The following is a 20782-nucleotide window of genomic DNA, read 5'->3' on the forward strand; positions in this document are numbered from 1 at the left end:
CAAAATCATGGCATTCACTAAGCTCAAGAGATGATCACGGGGATTGTCCGTGGCTTTGAACTTTGGTAAGTCAGATGAACTGAACTTTTCCGGTAGTTTACCGGGAAAAGGTTTAGGATCGAGGGAGAAATACTTGCTCCCCACGGTTTTCTGCAGAACCATTTTTTCGATCTTCTTCTCGTTATCGAGGTCATTTTTGGCTTGCGCAGCTGCTAAGGATTCGTTTTCCATTTTCAATTGATTCATAAGTTGGGTCATTTGGACCATTTGGTCTCGTAATTCTTCCATGGACGTGTTTGAGGGTGCGAATCGAGGTTGGAGAAGCGGAGATCCTTGAAATGGGGAATGACGGATGGAGCTTGGAGTTACTATACCTTGTGTTGGTGATGTAGCTTCGAGACACCCTAACCTTTGATTTTCAGATCGACGCCAAGTGGCAGAACCAGCCCTATGCATAAGACAAGCTAAAGTTTAGGCCCAAAGTTAAGCATTACTTAGTCTAGACTTCTGACTCTTTCTATTGGTTTTCTATTCTCGCTTTTGTTGGTACACTTTTGGCTCTTCTTTTGGTCATTCTTTGGATTTTCGAAACATTTGCCCGTGTGACATTGAAAGTTATTTTAATTAGCATGCTCGGTTTTGGTGCCGAACATTGCCATCACAGGAGGCCTAATGACGACACAAGGAGTTATTTATTTCATAAGTCGTTCTTAGAATCGAGTGCCTTTTTTCATACGTCCTCGTAGCAAATTTGTTACGAATTTTTTATTGCTACGTATATTTTATGCGCGGGTACCGAGGCTGCTGTGCCTGACCAAGAGGCCAGGTAGCAACTTCAGCGCCCAGCTCTGGGTGTTGAAAATGATTGGCGCCCAGCCAGGGGCGCTGAAAATGCGTCCCTGACTTGTACTCGTATTCTGTTCGCGTATCCTTTTTTCGTATATACGACTTAATTTTGCGTGTTAGCCTAATAACGTCCTTTACGCGTTGTGCAGCGTTTGTGGGATCCGTTACAGGCTGTCCTGGGCGTCGCTTATTTTTGTGGCGATCGCCCGGGGCAATGGAACACGTATTTTGGTATAACTCTTTGGCCAATTGGTGTTTATGAATGTTCGGGCAATTTTTAGGGTCGTTGATTTTCTAGTATTATTTGTCACACACAATCACATAATTCGCTACACGTAACTATCATTACAACATGAAGCAAAATAATATGTCACGTAGTTTATGATAGGCTTCTATGGGTAATATTTGCGCCGGCTTGGTACCTCTTCTATCGTCGATCCAACACATGCCCCGGTCGAGGTAGTGCATTCACGAGCGAATTTCGTCCCAAGAGGCCAATCACGATGTAAGCCAAGGGGGCATGCACCAATGAGAGGGACCTAGTGGGCGAGCGATTAGGTTTGGGATAGGTGTACTACTAGCGAAAGAGCCGAGTGGACAACATTCGAAGCGTATGCACCCCCCGGGTGGCGATGGGTATCCTTATTCCCAACTCCCGAGATGAAACATGCCAAGGGAACCAAGATTCGTTATGCGGTTCTGTCCGTTCACATTAATATGCTGATTTTCAGGTCGTCCCAACTTGATAGGGAAATAAACGCGGGGTAGGATCGTTTCACCCTTCGGCTATTTTGATTACCTACGAGCACGAGTATTTCATTAACATCCCCAGTGGAGTCGCCACTGTGAGGGGGTCGAAAAAGCACGAGGCTAATGCGTGACCTCGTCCCTCGTGGGCGTGACGTTGTCAGATCAAGTGTAATTGGATTTCCTGTGAGTTTACACCCAATCGACTAGTAATATAGGAGTCGCCATTCAGTTTTTTTAACGATAATGAGAAAAACTGACAAAACCCGGTTATCGTGACATAAAGGGAGTGCAATTATGTTCGACCACGACGGCCATAGGTTCCCTTGTGATCCCTGGTGTGGGGATCGCTCAACGTACACCCGCAGGGCAGAGATTGAGAGTTCGGGGGACTGTAGCTACCGAGAGGAGTGCTCATCGATAATACTCCAGAGGCAGGTTATCCTTACTAGCTCAGCATAAATAATTGAAGGGACATGCGTTAAACTATTAAACTATTCTGAATTGATTTTAGCAATATGCAACACATATTACTAAATCGATCGTGATTATCTTATTTAGATTGATTTAAGGTACCTAGCATGATAATTCAATTTCCCAAGATATTATCTTATTAGGCGTGATAGATCAATCAAATTAATAGTTTGACAATTTTATAAAAGGGTGATGAAAGAGATTAAATCATATGAGGGACACATTACAACGCACCCTTGAGAGGTGCGTTGTGGTTCTCAGAAAACTAACCACTTGGCTTTGCTATTTCTCCTTTTATTTAACGAATCTCGGGTTTCTAAGCAATGTTCCAGTATTTAGGCTTAATTCATTAAGCTACAAGGGGCAGGACGCTATCTGTTCGACTTTTGGGTCGATTGCGACAGAACGCCGGATCAATTTCGCAGCGTGAGGCTTAGGCTTAAGGCTAGAGTCAATACTCAGGTTATGCAATTGTGTGTCCTTTTCACGTCGGTTTTGAGGCTGTATTTATAGGAAAAGGGTGTGTGGAAAGATAGATTTTAAGATACGAATCCAAAAAAGAATCCGGAGATAAAACGGCCCCAGGCATTTTCAGCGCCCAGGGCTGGGCGTCGAAGATTTCGGCACCCAGATCCAGGCGTCGAAAATGGGATCTGGCCCGAGTTCTTTGTCAGATTTGGACTCTTAGAACACGAAGCTTTTGAGATTTATCCGAGTCTTTTAGTGCGTATTAACTTATGACGGAATGCGTCTGGGCCCGTTACGAACTCTAGGTTCGTTAGGAATTTAATTAATACGTAACTCTTATTTTCGAATTATACCAAGAATGCAAATTCTATCTCTTTTACGATTTATGTTGGAGTGCAACACCTAATTCTGACAGGTTTCTATCTTTTATGACTTTGCCACTTTTAACAACTACCTTTTACGGCAGTTACTATTCTTAGCAGGTTTCTATAAATAGCAGCTTTGGCTGAAATGAAAGGGTGATTGAGATTCGTTATTTTATAGGAGATGCGTTGCCAAGTGGAGATTTATGTTCTCATCATCGAACCTTCCCTTTCGGGAATGGGACAAAAGTAGGTGTCTACACCGTGTATGTTTGTGGTTTGCCTAACAACAAGATTAAACTTTTGCTTAGGCAAATGCATGTAGCATCAAAACTTTAGTTCATCTTCACTTCCTCTTATAAAGTGCTCATCGTACATATCCAAATGTATTGGATGTTCTTGATATGGTTTTAATGATCTTTGATCTAGATCAATAGAGATTGGTATAAACTCGTCACGATCCAATGTTCACGAGTTATCTTGGAGATCTATATATCACATCATACACGATTGATTGTAATGCAAAAAACATTCGCATTTTAAAATCTATCCATGTAACTTCTAGCTTTATTCTGTTTCAAGAGATACTAAATCTTTCTAAAATCTTGGCATTGCCATGTGATATAAGGTGAAGGCACCTCTTCAAGGTCCTTCATGTTTAACTTTAGTGATAACAGCCTAGCTTTATACTTTAGTTAAAGCATTCATTACTTAGACTTACTCATATGGGTTGAGAGTCTCTTTTGAGTCTCTCAATTGTGTTTGATTTAGTAATTACTTTTACAGAATCCAAACAACACTTTAGATCCTATCCAATAGATCTTTAACCCAGTATGTTCTAAGTTTCGCCATGGTTCTAATATTGACAAATACTTTCAAATCTATCCATTTAGAATTTTAATGTCATTTTCAATAGAGAGATATGTATCTCATATGTAGAACCGATAAATACGACTCAGCTCCCACTAAACTCCTCATATACAAGATGATCCATATTTTCATAAAGCCATGATTACTCAATAGCCTTGTTGAAAAATATGTTCCAATTCCAACTTGCATGCTTTAATCTACGAATAAATTTCTTAAGCTTGCTCTTTTATCTAGCATCCAAAACTTTTACATTGTGTGATACAAGTCCAATTGAGGAAGGTGTTTCGTTTTCCAATTGTCATATTGCCATATGCAATGATTGCTAGATTTAATTATCCAAAATAGTTCAAGCATTCCAACTTGGTGAAAAAGATTTCAACATTATCAACGCCGTGAAGTTGTTTATAATTTTTAACCACCAATCTAGCTTTTCTTTTGTATGTGTATACAATATCGTATTTGTATATATGTTTTGAAAACATGTTTGCAACCAATGGGAGTGAACCCTTTATGCAAATCAACCAAATCATAGATTTGATTATTTAAGATGAAGATACTTTGGATAAAATGGCCTCAAACCATTTTATATGGCCTCGAACCATAATAATGTTTCTGATGGCCTCAAACCATACTTGGGAATTTTAATTCGTCGTAACTAATATGTAAGTCGTATGTTTTTGAAGCACTTCCAAAGTCTTCATAGTTTTCATTCCTCAAGATATCTATGTATCTATCTTGGTGAATTCTATTCCTTATACGATATACCTAGGTCATGAACATCAAAATTTACAGTCTATAAAGACATTACTTAAGTCCTTTGAGTATTAGGATTCTCTTGAAGCACTTCTAAAGTCTTCCTGAAGCTCTTCCAAAGGCTTTTAAGTACGGAGCTCTTCCAAAGACTCCTAAGTATCCTACATTTGTTTGTTGCTTGACTTGAAGTTCTTTTGCGGTCACTTCAAGGTCATTTTTCTCCCACTTGCCTTTTTGGAAATATGATGGTTTCCTAAAAGACATTATCTAGAGCAACAACCATATGTTCTCAGATTTGTGGTAGAATCAATACCTTATGTTTCTATGAGTCTCTCATAAAGAAACATATATCTATTCTTGAGTTTGCTTGATGTAAACACTAACTCCCATTGGGTTTGACAACCCTAGATATATATGTACTGAAAAGATGTATTGAACCGAAGTTCAATCCTTAGCTTTGATAACTTTGTTTAGTGTGATAGTCACTTGAGAGTATCATTTAGAAACTATATAGGAAAATAGTTGTGATTATCGTTAATCGAATAGATTCCGATTTCTCCATTTGGACATACCATATTCTTATGGAGCTTCGATTGTCACAATACCATATAAAAAATCTAGATAATCTTTCTTGGCTCATGCAAACATCACCTTGACCCAGCCTAGATGTTCCAAAATTCTTGCCAAGTTGATTTTATACCCTTTTGTGAATCGCATTGAAGCATTTCACATATTTCACTTTGAGTAAATATATCCATATTTTCTCAAATTCTTGTGAAATAGGTAAGTCATAAAATCCATCTTTGGCCCATGAACTTTATTGTCTAGAAACTTCTAACAATAGTCAATTTCTATGTCATGTTCAACAAGCAAGACTCACTTGTCTTAAATTAACCAACTTTCAGAAATCCATGCCATGGAATCTTAGAATGTTGTCTTGTTGATATGGTCGTATGACTTTTCCAAAGATATGTGGAACACAAATCATAATATTTGATTTGAACCTTTTGAAGTTTGAGTGTGAAGAGATTTGTTTGTTTATTAATCAATCATATGACTCAACCCATAAACGACCATTTCATTCAAATAAACACTCAACGAATGTTTTTGTTTACTTTAAATGTGAGTCTTTCTGTTGTCCAAACAGAAATTGTTTATGATGATTAATGGAACATAATTCCATTAAGTTCCAGCCTTTAGAAGGACTTTAAAACAAACATGATGACCCTACAACTAATGTAGCAAGACTTTGCTTCATTTCCCACTTGTAGGTCAAGTAACCAGACTTAGCTCTCGGATTTTGAGTTCTTAACTAAAGTTAGAACCTCAAGCGGTAATCTAATACCATAGGAGTTTATTTGCTAAGTAGTTTCTCTTTAACATAAACTTCAAGGTAGAAATAGAATTTCTGAATTCATTTATTTTGTTCCCGTTTCCTATCCTTTCTAGCACGTTTTCTTATAGTCCAAAAGATTGTACTCTTTGCTTGATCTTCTTACTTTGTTATGCATACAAAGTCCTTTTCTTTTATTCACTTTGAATGACAACATTCAATGAGTCTAGTTCATTTATTGAATCAAAAGAAAATTGGTTGTTAACCATTGGTTATACATGAGTCTTTAACTCAATACTTCATTATTCCAAAACTACCCAGTATTCTGAATATATGAGGTCCAATTGATCTACCATTCAAATTTTTGTTTGAAAACAACCATGAAGATCACTTATAAGAAAATAGCATTCAAGATACGCTCTCATTCTCCTTTTCTTTGAGAATCTCTCTCAAAATTAGTTACCAATTGATCGAGGAAATATCGCAGTTCTATTATCCGAACGCAATAAAGTTGAAGATTTACGATTCTACAAAATGAACTAGCAAAGAAAACATTTATCATACTTTAATAACTTGAATAAAATCATTCACGCAATCATTAAAGCTATTAAACATTTCATTCATGCAAAAAATAAAAGATGGTCCATAATGAATGAAACGATTCCAAGACCCTAAAAGTCCTAAATCCTTAAGCAGCTTTGGCATGTCTTAAGTCTTTTAGAATTCTAGGTAAGCAAAACCAATTGCTAGTAATCTCCAAATTACTCTTGGTTAATAAATTAATACCATACTTTATCCCATTGCCACAACATATGCCATTGTTGTTTGAGTTACAACCACAGTCAACGTGTTCCTTTGGGATACCTTATCATCTAAGTCAACTAAAATAGCACCTCGCTTTGGCGGAAACCTACTACCTTAGATCCTTAGATTTTTGTAAGTGCTTGATTTGGAAGGCAATTTTTGAATTCAATATTACTTTGGACCTAGTTGTTTCTATGTTGGTTCGATTATTTAGTGAACTAAATCTAATCGAGCATACAAACAACATCCATGCATAATATATTCATATATTCACAATATATAGTGCATAAATAAACTTGGTGAACTAGTATGGCCCAAAACTTTTGTCTTGATGCATCCAATCTTCTTCACCACCTTGTTAGCTTGGCATCGTCTTGAACTTCATTCAATGCTAACTTAAAGTTCTAAACTAGAAATACTTGAAATAATTAAAATTACATCAAAATTTCAATGTTATGCAGACCATATTTAAAACTTTACATTCAAAGATAAAACGGTTCGCATACCGTATTTAACTATCCTAGATTGGCCATACTAGTCACTTTGAGTACCTGCATTACATAAAATATACATTCATCCATTCGTATCCTAAAACGAATGGCCCAATTAAATTTGCAAGTATTTACGTGATTTATTTAAAAATCACGTTCACATAAACGCGTCCTAAAAGATTAATCAATTCCAAATTATTAATCCTTAGAATTTATTCTTATCAAAATTTAATTTAATTAAAATAAAGTGCCCTACGAAAAAAACGAAAATAATTATTTCATTTAAATTTCATTAAGCGGCTCCGACTCAAACCAATATTTCATTTCGGATAATTTAATATTAAATAATTAGTTAAACTCACGGCCCGACCCAAGTTAAATAAAATAATTAATTAATTATCCCCGTTAGCCATTTTAATGCAAATATTAATTTTAAAGTCCAACGAACAAAAGTTGCCAAATATTGTGCAATGCGGGCTAGGCTTGCGCCTAGCCCAGCAATGCCATGTGCGTTGTGGCCGTACGAGGCCTCGAGGCCCATCGCCCCTGCATCGCAAGCCTCATCGCACACCACGGAGCCATCGTTGCTCGTGGCTCTTGCTGTGCTTGTGCTGCGCGCAAGGCAAGGCAGCGACGCCCCTTGCTTGCTCACAGCTCGCAAGCCAAGGCAGCGCCTGCCTTGCTCGCTCCTTAGGCCAGCGCGCGCGGCACGCCAGCTCGCTTGCTGCCTGCCCGCGTTGCTGCGCCTGTGATGCGGGGAGGCAGCGCACATGGGCTACGCCGAGCCACACGCACCGCACACCCCTTGTCTCGTGCCTTTGGTTCGTGCCATACGAACCAACTAATTAAAAAAAAATTCAATTTCACGAAACCATATTTGCATTAGTTATTTTTCACAAAATTAACAAATTAATCGTTTTTATTTTCGAAAAATAACAACTTTACGATTTAATTAATTTTTACAACAATCAATTTTGCAAAATTTATTAATTCTAGGCTAACTATATTCAAATTTAACGAACGAACAATGTCAACAAAAATTTGAACATTTTTTATAATCGAATCTAATATTTTAAATCGTTCTAGACATTCAAAATTCAGATTTTTACCAATTTGGTTTAAGTGACGATTAAAATTAACGAATCTAATTAAAATTTTAATCCAATAATTTTTAAAAACTACCACTTTGTATGAAATTATATTCCCTTTCCCAATTAACCAAATTTCCAAATCTAAATTATTAAAAAAATCAATTTGCAATCTAAAAGTTACAAATTTGGGAAAAGTGAAATTAGGGTTTATACTTAACATTTATGGCCGAAAATTTTTCTATAATTTTAACATATACCCAAGAACCGTAGGGCGAAATTTCAATCAATTCCGAATAGTTTAGGTCGAACAATTAATTGAAATACTTTCCGAAATTGTTAATTTTAATTCGTTAATTAACAAAAAAGCCCAAAAACTCATACTTAGTGGCCTGGTTTTGCAATTCTGTTCTCCTGAGTTGATCTTAGAAAATCTTTTTCAATCAGATTAGGGTCAGAAAAATCGAAATTTCGAAACGTTTTGAATTCAGAACATATTATACGATTAATCCACAATATTTCGTAAATTCAACAAAAAATCCGAAAAAATTCGACAGCATACAAAAACATATAATTCATGCTAAAAAGTACTTTAATACATAAGGCTCATGATACCACTGTAGGAGAATACAGTTAAATACATATAACATGTGCGGAACAATCCCCAAAGCCAGAAAACATGTATAAAGCACAGATTAAGCAAACTTACATTCGAAGCGTGTTTTCTCGAGTTTATGATTCACGAACATGAACAAAGAACTCCAATTGTCGTTCCTCTATTTGGTTCACCGACACGTTCAGATCCGTCTTGAGATTCGTAGCTTAGACGTCACTCAAGAGTTTGTGCTTTTGGGAAGAACACATCCATGGAGACTAAGAGAGAATTAGGGTTTCTCTCTCCTCCTTAGGGTTTGATGTGTAAACTTAATTGTGTAGAATTATTAGAAAACAACTTATTTGGAATAATGTTATAACCCTGAGGTTATAACATCAACCAGCCAAGCCACAAAGGCAAGAATCGGACAACAAGCACGCAAGCCCATATGCGCACAACCACATAGGCGCTGGCCTTGGGCCGCGCTGTGTGCGCTGCTGCTGCTGCTCCTAGCATGTGCGCGTGTCCCGCCGAGGCATGGGCCTTGTGCACGATGGCTCGCTGCGGCGCCTAGTGGGCCTTGCGCGCTTGTGCGCCTTGGCTCGTTGGGCCGGCAGCGTTGCCTTCTCGTATTTGCGTGCAATGCCTTACCTTATCGTATAGTACTTGACTATCCAATGTCGAACTATATGATTATTCGTTTTGCCTAGCTTACGGATATATGTAATATGATATACGATTCCGATCCAACGTCATATCGTATATTTATGTTTTCCTAACTAATTCCCGAAAAGCTATTAAATGAGTATCCAATTCATTTAATCCGATGATCTGTTACATGCCAATGGTATAGATTAGAACTCACTGATCGGAAGCATTGCTCAAGCATTGCTCAAGCTTATAGGTTCAGTCAAGAGTAAGCTGTGAGCCTGATATAGATTAGAACTCACTGATCGGAAGCATTGCTCAAGCTAGCTGTTCCGATCACTTGACCTCACTGAATTAATTGTTCGTAATTAATCTGAACCTTGATATTAGACTAATGCACCTTGGGTGAAGGACATATTTCCCTTAAGTTGTCCCTAGGCCCGAAGCGGTATGTTCGATGATGAAACTATAACCCGCTCGCTAACAAAGCACTCTGATTAACTTAAGAACGACCCTCGGCTGACTGAAGAGACCATCCGGAGCAGAACTTGTTAAATATAGTAACTTCCATAAATAGAAAGCTTCCTGAAATAGATTGGAGACATATTTAGTCGCATTTGCATCCCGATACGACTTAATATGTGGTTACGTCGATAGAAAGATAGAATATGATTATCCGCATTACAGCACACCTACACGCGCCATAATGTTCTAGTGCCTACCTTCAGGCTCTAGATTAACATAGCTTGAACGATAGCACTTCTCAAACGCATAATTATTGGGCACAATACATGTAAATGTCAACCCAATAACTTACTTAAAAATGCTTACGAGTGCCTAGAATACGCTCGTTATCCCGTTTAGCAAATGATACGTCCTTACGAAGTCAAATTCTATCTTATAAATTAATATTTGGATCAAGCATATCACATTATTGAATAGGCCTTGAAATAAGCTTTCCATAGACTTATCATAAGCCCAAATCCAACTTAAAACGAATAAGTTATAAGACTTTTACTTGGGTTTCGCCAAAACGGACCGACCTCCACTCTTTGGGCCATAACTCGAGATTTACGAAGCCCATTGATGCGATAGAGGCGGCATTGGAAAGTGGGATTCCGTAGTTTTCCAACAAGATAATATTTGCAAGAATCCGAGTTCGTATGAAGAAGTTATGAGCTATTAAAAATCGAATTTTCTGGAAATCCGCGGATCTGCGTGCGCTGGAAATTTCCAACGCTTGGATCAGAAGCGCTGTTATTTTCTAGCACTTTACAAGTCAGCGCCACTTTTTTCTAGTGCTTCATTTTTACTCTCACCAGAACTCAAACTCTTCAAATTCTATCTTATGCACGCTAGAAATTTCTAGCGCTATAGTGGCATGCGCTGGAAATTTCCAGCGCTCACATGGCGAGCGCTACTTTTTTCTGACGCATCCATATTTATGTTATTTCGACTACCTACACTATAAATACAACCCTTCTGCACCCCGTTTTTCATCATCAATTAAGTCTCACTCCTCTGATATTCTGAATTTTCTCTTCCCTCTCTGGTATACTAAAGTTATGTTGACGTCCCGCCCCGTAATCGTAATAGTTCTGTCATATTAACTCTTGTTAAGCAGAACTCTGTCCGTACAAATATTCAAACCATCCCAACTACTACAGAAGTTCTAGCCAATTCATAAGCCAAAACCAAGGAATCTAAGAGGAAACTCTTCCGGAATTGAGGGAAGGATAAGGATCTGAAAGTCAGTATAAAGGTCGTTCTAAAGCTAAAAGGAGGCTCTGCTAAGGCGAGTGGTAGGTGTTCATGAGAACCGCAGTATATCCTATGCTATACTGTAACCTGAAATCTACTTTTTTTATTGCTTTCACCACCTTTATAAATCTGTTCACTTAATCTGTTTATTTAATCATGCCTAATAAGATAATATCTGGACAAATCTGATTATTGTTAAGCACCTTAAATTAACCTAAATCACTATTTTGACGACTGTTTAGTTAATATATGTGCATTAAAATCAACTCAGATTAGTAATGTAGCATAACACATGTCCCATCGTCGTCCCATTGAACTAGTAAGGATCGCCGCGTGGGCTAATGCTGGGCACTCCCCGTATTAGTAAACGTCCCCCGAATTCTCAATCTGAATGGCGTGGGCTAATGGGAACCTATGGCCATTATGAGTCAAATATGTTTGCACTCCAGGCATATCACGATAATCGGGTTTTGTCAGTTTTCTTGAACTGAATGACGACTCTTACAGACTAGTAAAAAGAGGCTAACGCCCGCAATTAGTTCCAATTTACTTAATATGTTTGCTACATCCCGAGGGGAAAATTCGTGCGGTTCGTATACTCTTTTAAAGGCGCCCCGTCGTGTTTTTCGACCCCCTCACACAACAAACCCGTAAATGGTCATCAAACCAAAAAAAAAAAATCAAAAAAAATATTAAAAATGTCACATACCTAGAAATCCAAATCCAAATTCGAGGTTTGAAAGGTCAAATTTGATCACGAAAACTTCAGATGTGGAGTTTTCGTGGTTAATTTTCACCATTTAAAATAAAATCTTGAATTTTGTGGGTGAAATAGGAGAGGGAGGAACGAAGAAGATGAAGGAGAGAAAGTGGAGAGGGAGAAACGAAGAAGATGAAGAAGAGAGAGTGGGTGAAACAAAGAGGGACGAACGAAGAAGATGAAGGAGAGGGAGTTGAGAGAGAATATGAAACAGATCTGTAGTTTAAGGAGAGAGGGTGGAGAGAGAAGATGAAACAGAGAAATGAAGAAGAGAGAGTGGAGGAATGTGAGTTTTGGGGGTTACCCATAAATTCCCTTTTTAAAAAATCAATTTTTTTTATTTTTGGCACATTTTTAATAAAAGGTAATCCATCTGTATTTTAAAAAGAGATACAATTTCCTTAAACGGCCATACTTTAAAAAATGATACATTTTTTTTTTTTTTTTTGACAAGTTTTGGTCTCCACTTTCAATTATATTAATATTTCTCTCTTTTTTGTGGTCTCTATACTTCCTCTCTTCATCCTTTAACTATTATAAATAATTCAATCACTAACCACTTTCATCTTATTTTAATTAATTCAATTCACCCTCCTAAAACTATGTGGAGGTCAATGTGTATCTCTTTTTAAAATACGGAGGAAGTAAGTATATTGTGTAATTAGTTGTAAGTTAAGAGGTAAGATGGTAATGTAAGCATATCCGAAAAAAGAAATAGGACACTTATAAGGGAACGATAGTTTTAGAAACATGACATATATTTAGGAACAAAGAGAAAACTAGGTAACACCAATACGAGTCATTTGCCTTATTGGTACCAGACATACTTTTGGTACTAAAAATGTTACTTCATCTGTATTTTATTATGAGTCACACTTACCATTTCCGTCGTATTTTATTAGGAGTCACACTTCTATTTTTAATAACTTTTCTACCTCACTTTCTAATTATTTAATATAATCTTATTTTCTTTAGGGATCACCGCTACAATAAAAAACCTCTCTACCTTGATTAAAATACTTTCTCATCATTTTTTTCTACTCCGTATGTTCCGGTATCGGAATTGGGTGGTGTGGTCGGATCTTCATATCTTAAGCGTGGAGATGAGTGCCCTGCAAAGTGAATCCGAACCCGGGGAGGCTCCCCGGATAAGGACCTCCGACGCCCAACATTAGTACCATATTGAGATAAAATAGTGAGAGAGCAGAGAGATTGTGTAAGTCCCTTTTACCTTCCCCCATAAATTTGTATTTATAGGGGTTTGAAGAATACTAGGTCATTTGACTTGGGCCTTGGCCCTTTTGCACTTTGGGCCCATATCCTATAATAAGCCATTCTTGTATTTAATTTGGGCCACGGGAGCATCCAGTACAAGTAGCCCCCTCAGAGTGAGTACATCCGTCTAGACTGATGTACTTGCTCTGAAAAAGTAATTACCCCATACAACTAGCCCCCTTATCTGTAGGTTTTCGCTGAATGGGCTGGTCTTCGATTATGTGTTGGTATCTGACTAGCCCCCTCATAATCGACGTAACCTGCACATTAGGCGAGAATATGCAGATAAAATCTGTATACACCTAAATCGTGTCTCCCCATTGGGATAATGACGATACCATTATCCTTGTTAGGTGGTTGGAACAACTCCATGCGGAAGTACCAATTGCTAAGAACACTTTCCAAGATCCAAGAGCCAAAGTCCAATACCCGAGGCCGTTCCCATTCCAGAACTCAGTACAAAATACAAATTCCAAAAATCAATTTCAAAATCCAAGTACAATCTCACCCAATGGACTATCCCATTGGTTTTACAAGGCCTTTTCAAGTCAAAATGACACTAAGCAATCCAAATTGGGGCGCCGACCCACAAAACCGAGCAAGCCGGGCCTCGTCCCGTAAAAACGAATTCAAAAACCCAAAATGGCTTGTTTTTAGACGCAAACCAAGCCTTAATCATCAAGCAAACACTATGTGCCAACTTCGTACAATTCGTACAAAGGTACAACATTACAAGCCAAAAAACAAGGACGGCATATTCGTCCTTGTTTGGCAGCTTCTGCGCCACGTCAGCAGCGCTTGGCGCTGGTAGCTGCGCTGGACGCTGGCGTCAGCTGGTGTTTAGCTACAAATCTTCCTATTTATACCCCCTAATTCTGAGCATTTAGGGAGGGCAAATGGAAAACACAACGTCGTAATACAAAAATTTCCACTCAAATCAAAATACAAACTTCTCTCCAAAAATCTCATACAATTTCCAAAGTTCTAAGCAATTGGGAGCTCTAAAAGGAATTCTAGCCTAAACCTAACTAGTTATTTACGAATCCCAACCTAATATACAATGTTTTCATGATTTTTTATTTCCAAATGATTAGTAAAGTTGACACTTTTATTATTAAAAGTGTCAGTTACACCAATCATAAACTTTTGCAAAATCCTCACTTTATGTGATTCAAGTTTCAAAATTTAAAGATTCAATGATGTTTAAGGTTGTTTGTAATCACTTCCTTAAACTAGAATCATCTTCATAATATGGAGTAATCAAGGTGAGGCCTTTCTAATGTTTAAAGGTTCAGGCTTTGAGATTCAAAAATGAAGGAAATAATGCCCTTGGTCCAAGTATGCATAAAATATTAAGTCTAATAAATGCGGTTCAGTATTAATTAACAAGTTAAATAATCCAGTGAGATCAAGTGAGATGAATGCCTGGCTAGAGGCCGCTTCAGTTCAAGTGGAATTAATAATATTAATCCACAGCTTACTCTTGACTGAACCTGTAGGGTCACACAAATAGTACGTAAACGGATCAAGTATTTAATGGCATTACATACTCCATCTATGGATATTCGGAATCGACGGATCTTGGTTTCAGTGGGAGCTATGATCATCAAAGGCAAGCAAATGAATACTCCGGAAATGATGATATTGCCGGAAACGGAAATATAAATATTATCCAAGTCGTAGATGTTGCCGGAAACGGAAACATGGTACGTATCGGAACATATTAATGGAAATGGAAATATTGCCGGAATCGGAAATATTGCCGGAAACGGAAATATTGTCAGAATCGGAAATATTATGGGAATCGAAAAATAATTATGGAAACGGAAATATTAAATATTTGTTCGAAACGGAAATTAATTCCGGAATCGGAAATATTAAATATTGTTCTTATCGGAAATGAATTCCGGAACCGGGAATTTAATCGGAAGCGCATCGTACGAATTATCATCGGACGAGGCTTGCTAGACGAAGGCCCAGCACGAAGCCAGGCCCGCGCCCAGCAAGCCAAGCGCCCAAACAAGGAGCTGCCACAGCCTCGCCAGGCCCAGCAAGGCCATAGGCGCGCGCGGGCTTATGCTCGTGGGCTGCGAGGCAGCGCCTGCTCGTGTGGGCCGCAAGGCCTGCGCCGATGCGTGTGTTCCTCGTGGTCACGCAACACTCGTGTTCGTAACGAATCCTAATCCTATTGGAATTCGTGCATTGATTAAATCCTAATCCTAAAAGATTAAATTTATTATTTAGAGTTCTAATAGGATTCTAATTAATAAATCCATATCCTAGTAGGATTATAATTCCTTTCCATAAAATCTATAAATAGGTTCCTAGGGTCACATATTTACATCGAGATTTGATGTATTCAAAAGGTAAGATTTTCAAGCAAAAATCAGCCAAACACTTGCAACCCAAATAGCCGAAATTCCTAGTAACCTTAAGGGCGATTCTAGTTGGTCAAGCTTAAGGCGGATCCGGACGTGCTATGGACTATCTACGGAGGGACGACACTTGGAGTCCTAAAGACTTGTTCTTGTTCGGTTCGGGCGCAGCTAGGGAGGGCACGCTACAAAGTGTATGCATCTGAATTATGCTAAATGATTATGTGTAAATAATATGTTTCCTGGCTTTATGGTTTTTCCGCATGATTTATGTTTATTCATATGTATCATAACCTAACAAAAACTCTATTTTTCAATATACAAGTTCAAGTTTTAAAATTTCAAGATTCAATGATGTTTGGGGTTGTTTGTAATCACTTCCTTAAACTAGAATCATCTTCAAAATATGGAGTAATTAAAGATGAAGCCTTTTCATTATTAAAAGGTCCAATCTTTGAGTTTCAAGACTCCATTTTTCAATATACAAGTTCAACATTTCAAGTTCAACATTATAAGTTCAAATATTTCCAAAATTTCGGCATTCGTTCTAGAGGTTTGGGAGCGTCCTTCAAGACTCAAAAATAGACTAACTCCCAACACGAAAATTTGATCAAAAGTGGGCAACAATCCACTGTGAGCCACTATCCTGGATGCAGGCAGCGGCGTTTGGCGTAGGTGGCTGCGCCTGGCGCCAGTGCTGGCACCCAGTACTTAAGCAGATCAATGGCTTGCTGCTCGAAATCTGCTCGCATTTTCGAAATTGAAATTAGAAATTCTCCAGTGGAGTCGCCAGAATTGTAGGGGGGTTTTTTTTGTGTCGGGCTCGAATTACCCTTTTTCCCTACAAGGAGTCGCCATTCAGTTTGAATTTTGAAGGAGTCGCCACCAAACATTATTTTAGGACAAATAGAATTCCTAATTTGTATGGTGGTCACTTTGCTTTAATGTTAATTTAAGGGAACCTAAGATCGGTTTGTCCAAGAAATTATCTTTGTTAAGCGTGATGTAACCTTGTATTTTGTTGTATTTAGCATGTGCGGTGATGAAAACAATAAAGCAAATAAAGCAACATCACAATAGTAAATAAGTGCGGAATTAGTAAATACAAGACCCCCTATAAATGGACTAGGGAGTAGGTCCACATTTCCTAGAAGGACTAGGCAAGTAACATTGTGTGAGGGGGTCGAAAAAGCACGAGGCTAATGCGTGACCTCGTCCCTCGTGGGTGTGACGATTCTTTTTATTCAATCAAGTGTAATTGGATTTCCTCTGAGTTTACACCCAATTGACTAGTAATATAGGAGTCGCCATTCAGTTTTTAACGACAATGAGAAAAACTGACAAAACCCGGTTATCGTGACATAAAGGGAGTGCGATTATGTTTGACCACGACGGCCGTAGGTTCCCTTGTGATCCCTGGTGTGGGGATCTCTCAACATACACCCGCAAGGTAGAGATTGAGGGTTCGGGGGACTGTAACTACCGAGAGGAGTACTTCGCTCTTCGATAACTCCAGAGGCAGGATATCCTTACTAGCTCAGCATAAATAATTGAAGGGACATGCGTTAACTATTAAACTAATCTGAGTTGATTTTAGCAATATGCAACATATAATACTAATTCGATCGTGATTATCTGATTTAAATAGCATTAAGGGACCTAGCATGATAATCCGATTTCCCAAAAATATTATATTTGTTAGGCGTGATAGAACAATCAGATTTAGTTAGTTTAACAGTTCATAAAAAGGGCGAGGAAAGCAGTTAAATCATCGAAAAGGGACACATTACGACGCACCCTTGAGAGGTGCGTCACGGTTCTCAGAAAACTAACCACTTTGACTTTGCTATTTCTCCTTTTTATTTAACGAATCTCAATTATGGGACAGGATAAGTTCTGTTCGATTTATGGATCGATTGCGACAGAACGCGTGAACAATTTTGCAGCGTGAGGCTTAGGCTAAGGGTTGGAGTCAATACTCGGAATATAATTGTGTGTTGTGTGTGTTTTTCATGTCGAATTTAAGGGTCTATTTATAGGGAAGAGTTCGTGGAAAGATAGAATTGCAGAGTTCTAATCCATAAAGAATTAGGAAAAAACACGTACCCAGGTATTTTCAGCGCCCAGGCCTGGGCGCCGAAGATTTCGGCGCCCAGAGCCAGGCGTTGAAAATAGGGTCTGGGCTGTTTTCTTTAGTCAGATTCGGATTCCTGAAATCCGTAGAGTTTGAGACTTAGCCGAGTCTTTTAGCGCGTATCAATTTTATGACGGAATGCGTCTGGGCCCGTTACGAACTCTAGGCTCGTTAGGATTTTAATTAATACGTAACTCTTATTTCCGAATCATATTAGGAATAGGATTCTCGCAGTTTTCTATCTCATTTAGGATTTATGTTGGAATGCAACACCTAATTCTGACAGGTTTCTATCCTTTATGATTTGCCACTTTTAGAAGCTACCTTTTACGGCAGTTACTATTTTTAGCAGGTTTCCATAAATAGCGGGTTTCGGGTGAAATGAAAAGGGGAATTGAGATTCGTTTATTTTAAAGGAGATGCGTTGTCAATTGGAGATTTATGCTTTCATTATCGAACCTTTCCCTTTCGGGAATGGGGACAAAAGTAGGTGTCTATAGTTAGCCCCCACTTTGACTGAGTCTTGGAGTAAGACGATGGTCAAGGTATTAGACGGAGTGCGTCACACAAGCCATGGTGTATTGTGACCTGTTTTGCGAGGGTCGCACGAGCCCCCGAGTGATAACATTTGACTTAAGGGTCATCACTTGAAGTGTCGACATATCCCTCACGTGTCATTGGGATTTGTCAACTGATAGTATAGAAACTTCCTCACTTTGTCATTGGAAGGATCTAAAGGTGCGTAGAAACTCCCTCACTTTGTCATTGGGAGTAGCTACAGAGTTTTTCGAAATCAAAGCTGTAAAGTGTAATTGGGCCTGGCCAAGCCCAATCACGAGGTAAAATGTTTTTTTAAAAATTCTCATTTTCAAGGCTAGTTAAACGAGAAAATCCCCTTGTTTTTATAGGACGTAAAACGAAGGAAAATCGAGCACCCTTGTTTTTATAGGACGTAAAACGAAGGAAAATCCAGCACCCTTGTTTTTATAGGACGTAAAACGAAGGAAAATCCAGCAAAAGTTATCGCTGCAGCGACTAAGGACCTGCGCGGTTTTAATGGCGCAGACCCCGCCGGCTAAAGATGGCGAGCCTGTCCGCTAAGGGTGGACACCCCTTCCGATAGAAGTGGACAAATCTGTTTTTGAAATTTGAAAATAAGGACCTACGCGGTTTGTGTCGTAGACCCCGCCGGCTAAAGATGGCGAACCTTGTCCGCTAAGGGTGGACACCCCGTCCGATAGAAGTGGACGAATCTATTTTGAAATTTGTTTTGCTTTTTTGAAAATAAGGACCTACGCGGTTTGTGACGTAGACCCCGCCGGCTGAAGATGGCGAGCCTGTCTTAATTTTGAAGACTTTATTTTTTCGAAAACTAAGGACCTGCGCGGCTAGTGACGCAGACCCCACCCGCTGAAGGTGGGCGAGCCCTGTCCCCTAAGGGTGGACATCCCTGAATTCGTTTTTTCTTGATTTGGAACTTGCGCGGTTCGTGGCGCAATCTTGCCCGAATTGAGGTGGGCAAGTCCGTATTTTCATTGGTTCTTGTGATTTCTTTGAGAATTTCTTTTCTTATTCATTCTCGCAAGAGCGCGCGAATTCTTTCGAGGGATGCTCGGATTTAGTTGTTAACCTGAATGTGGGTTGACAACGTGCTTAGACGGACCATTGTTTTGTGGTCATCATCTTTCATGGTTTTGAGCTAGTCTTTATGGCTCAATCTTGCCATTACCTGGGTCCTTGATTAGGGGACTATGTATAAGTGTCAATGGCGACCTTTGTCTTGAGGTCGTAAACTGGTTTATTTTTTGAGACATTCTAAACACGGGACTTTGTACAGCGTAGTCTAGGAATATTGTTTTAACTTTGCATACCCCTTTTTTTTGAGATATATTTTTTCTTTCGAGCCACCAAGTACTCGTGCTTGGCGGTCAGTCCTTGTCAAAGAGGTTCTTTGGGAATACGCATTTTGTAATGTCCTTGATTGTGTTTGGGATCGTGCTCATAAGTGCGAGCGATCTTCGTAGTGGTGTGCTACTCTTGACAAAGTCGTGAGGTGCAACTTTCAGTAAGGAAATCGGCAATTTTCGAGTCGAATGGATGCGGAAGGGCTCAATAGAAGTTAGGGCCTTTTTTGATCCTGGGTTCATTTTCGGCGCCTAGGCCTGGGCGTTGAAATAATTCACGCCCAGGTGGGGCGTTGAAAGTGTTGTTTGGGCTGGTCTTTTGATGACACAGTTGGCCTCTTGTTCATTCGTTTATTTCACTTGGAAGTTCTATGTATTCTCTTTTCTTTTGTTTTTTTTTCTTTGTTTTTAGAACGTGATGATTTTCTTGAGAAGCCGTAGCCGATTGGTGGACTACGGTGCTTGTCGTTTTGGGGCGATTATTTTAAGGAACTGTTGCTCTTAAGGCGTACAGTTATTGCGATAGTTGGGCGAGTCTATATGGCCCGAGGAACATACCTTGAGGCGTAAGACTTTGACCGCTCTTGTTGTTGTATATTTTTCCTTTTGAACGCTTTCGTGAATGTTCGATACTTAGAATGATGATATGTATGTGCGAACGAGCGTTCATAGAATGGCCGTTGTGTGCGGTCCATTAATCAGTTTGCTTGAATCATTATTTTTGAGCAATGAATGATTTTGAATAGTTTGCTTAGAAGCTTGCTAGGGTTCAGGCCTATTCATGAAGTGGGCTCAAACATCGTGCCCTTTCGATTGTTCAAACATTTGCTTCGAGAGATTTTTTTTATTTTGCTATGGTTGTTTCGTAGCTTGGAGCCCCCAAGTATGCATGTTGGGATGCTTCCTTTTGGCGTACGATTTTTGTAGGTTCTTTCGAGAAAGATGCCTTGGGATTCCGCTCGTGTAGGTGCGAGCTATCCCTTCCATGGTAGGTAATATTTTGCTACTTTTAATCCTTAATGTAGAAGTCGTGTGGCTTGCATGATAAGTAGTCTTTGCCTCTTTTACACGTGCTCTTGGTCGTGCCTACATTA

Source organism: Spinacia oleracea, chromosome 6 (genome assembly GCF_020520425.1).
Source record: "Spinacia oleracea cultivar Varoflay chromosome 6, BTI_SOV_V1, whole genome shotgun sequence".
Taxonomy (NCBI): domain Eukaryota; kingdom Viridiplantae; phylum Streptophyta; class Magnoliopsida; order Caryophyllales; family Amaranthaceae; genus Spinacia; species Spinacia oleracea.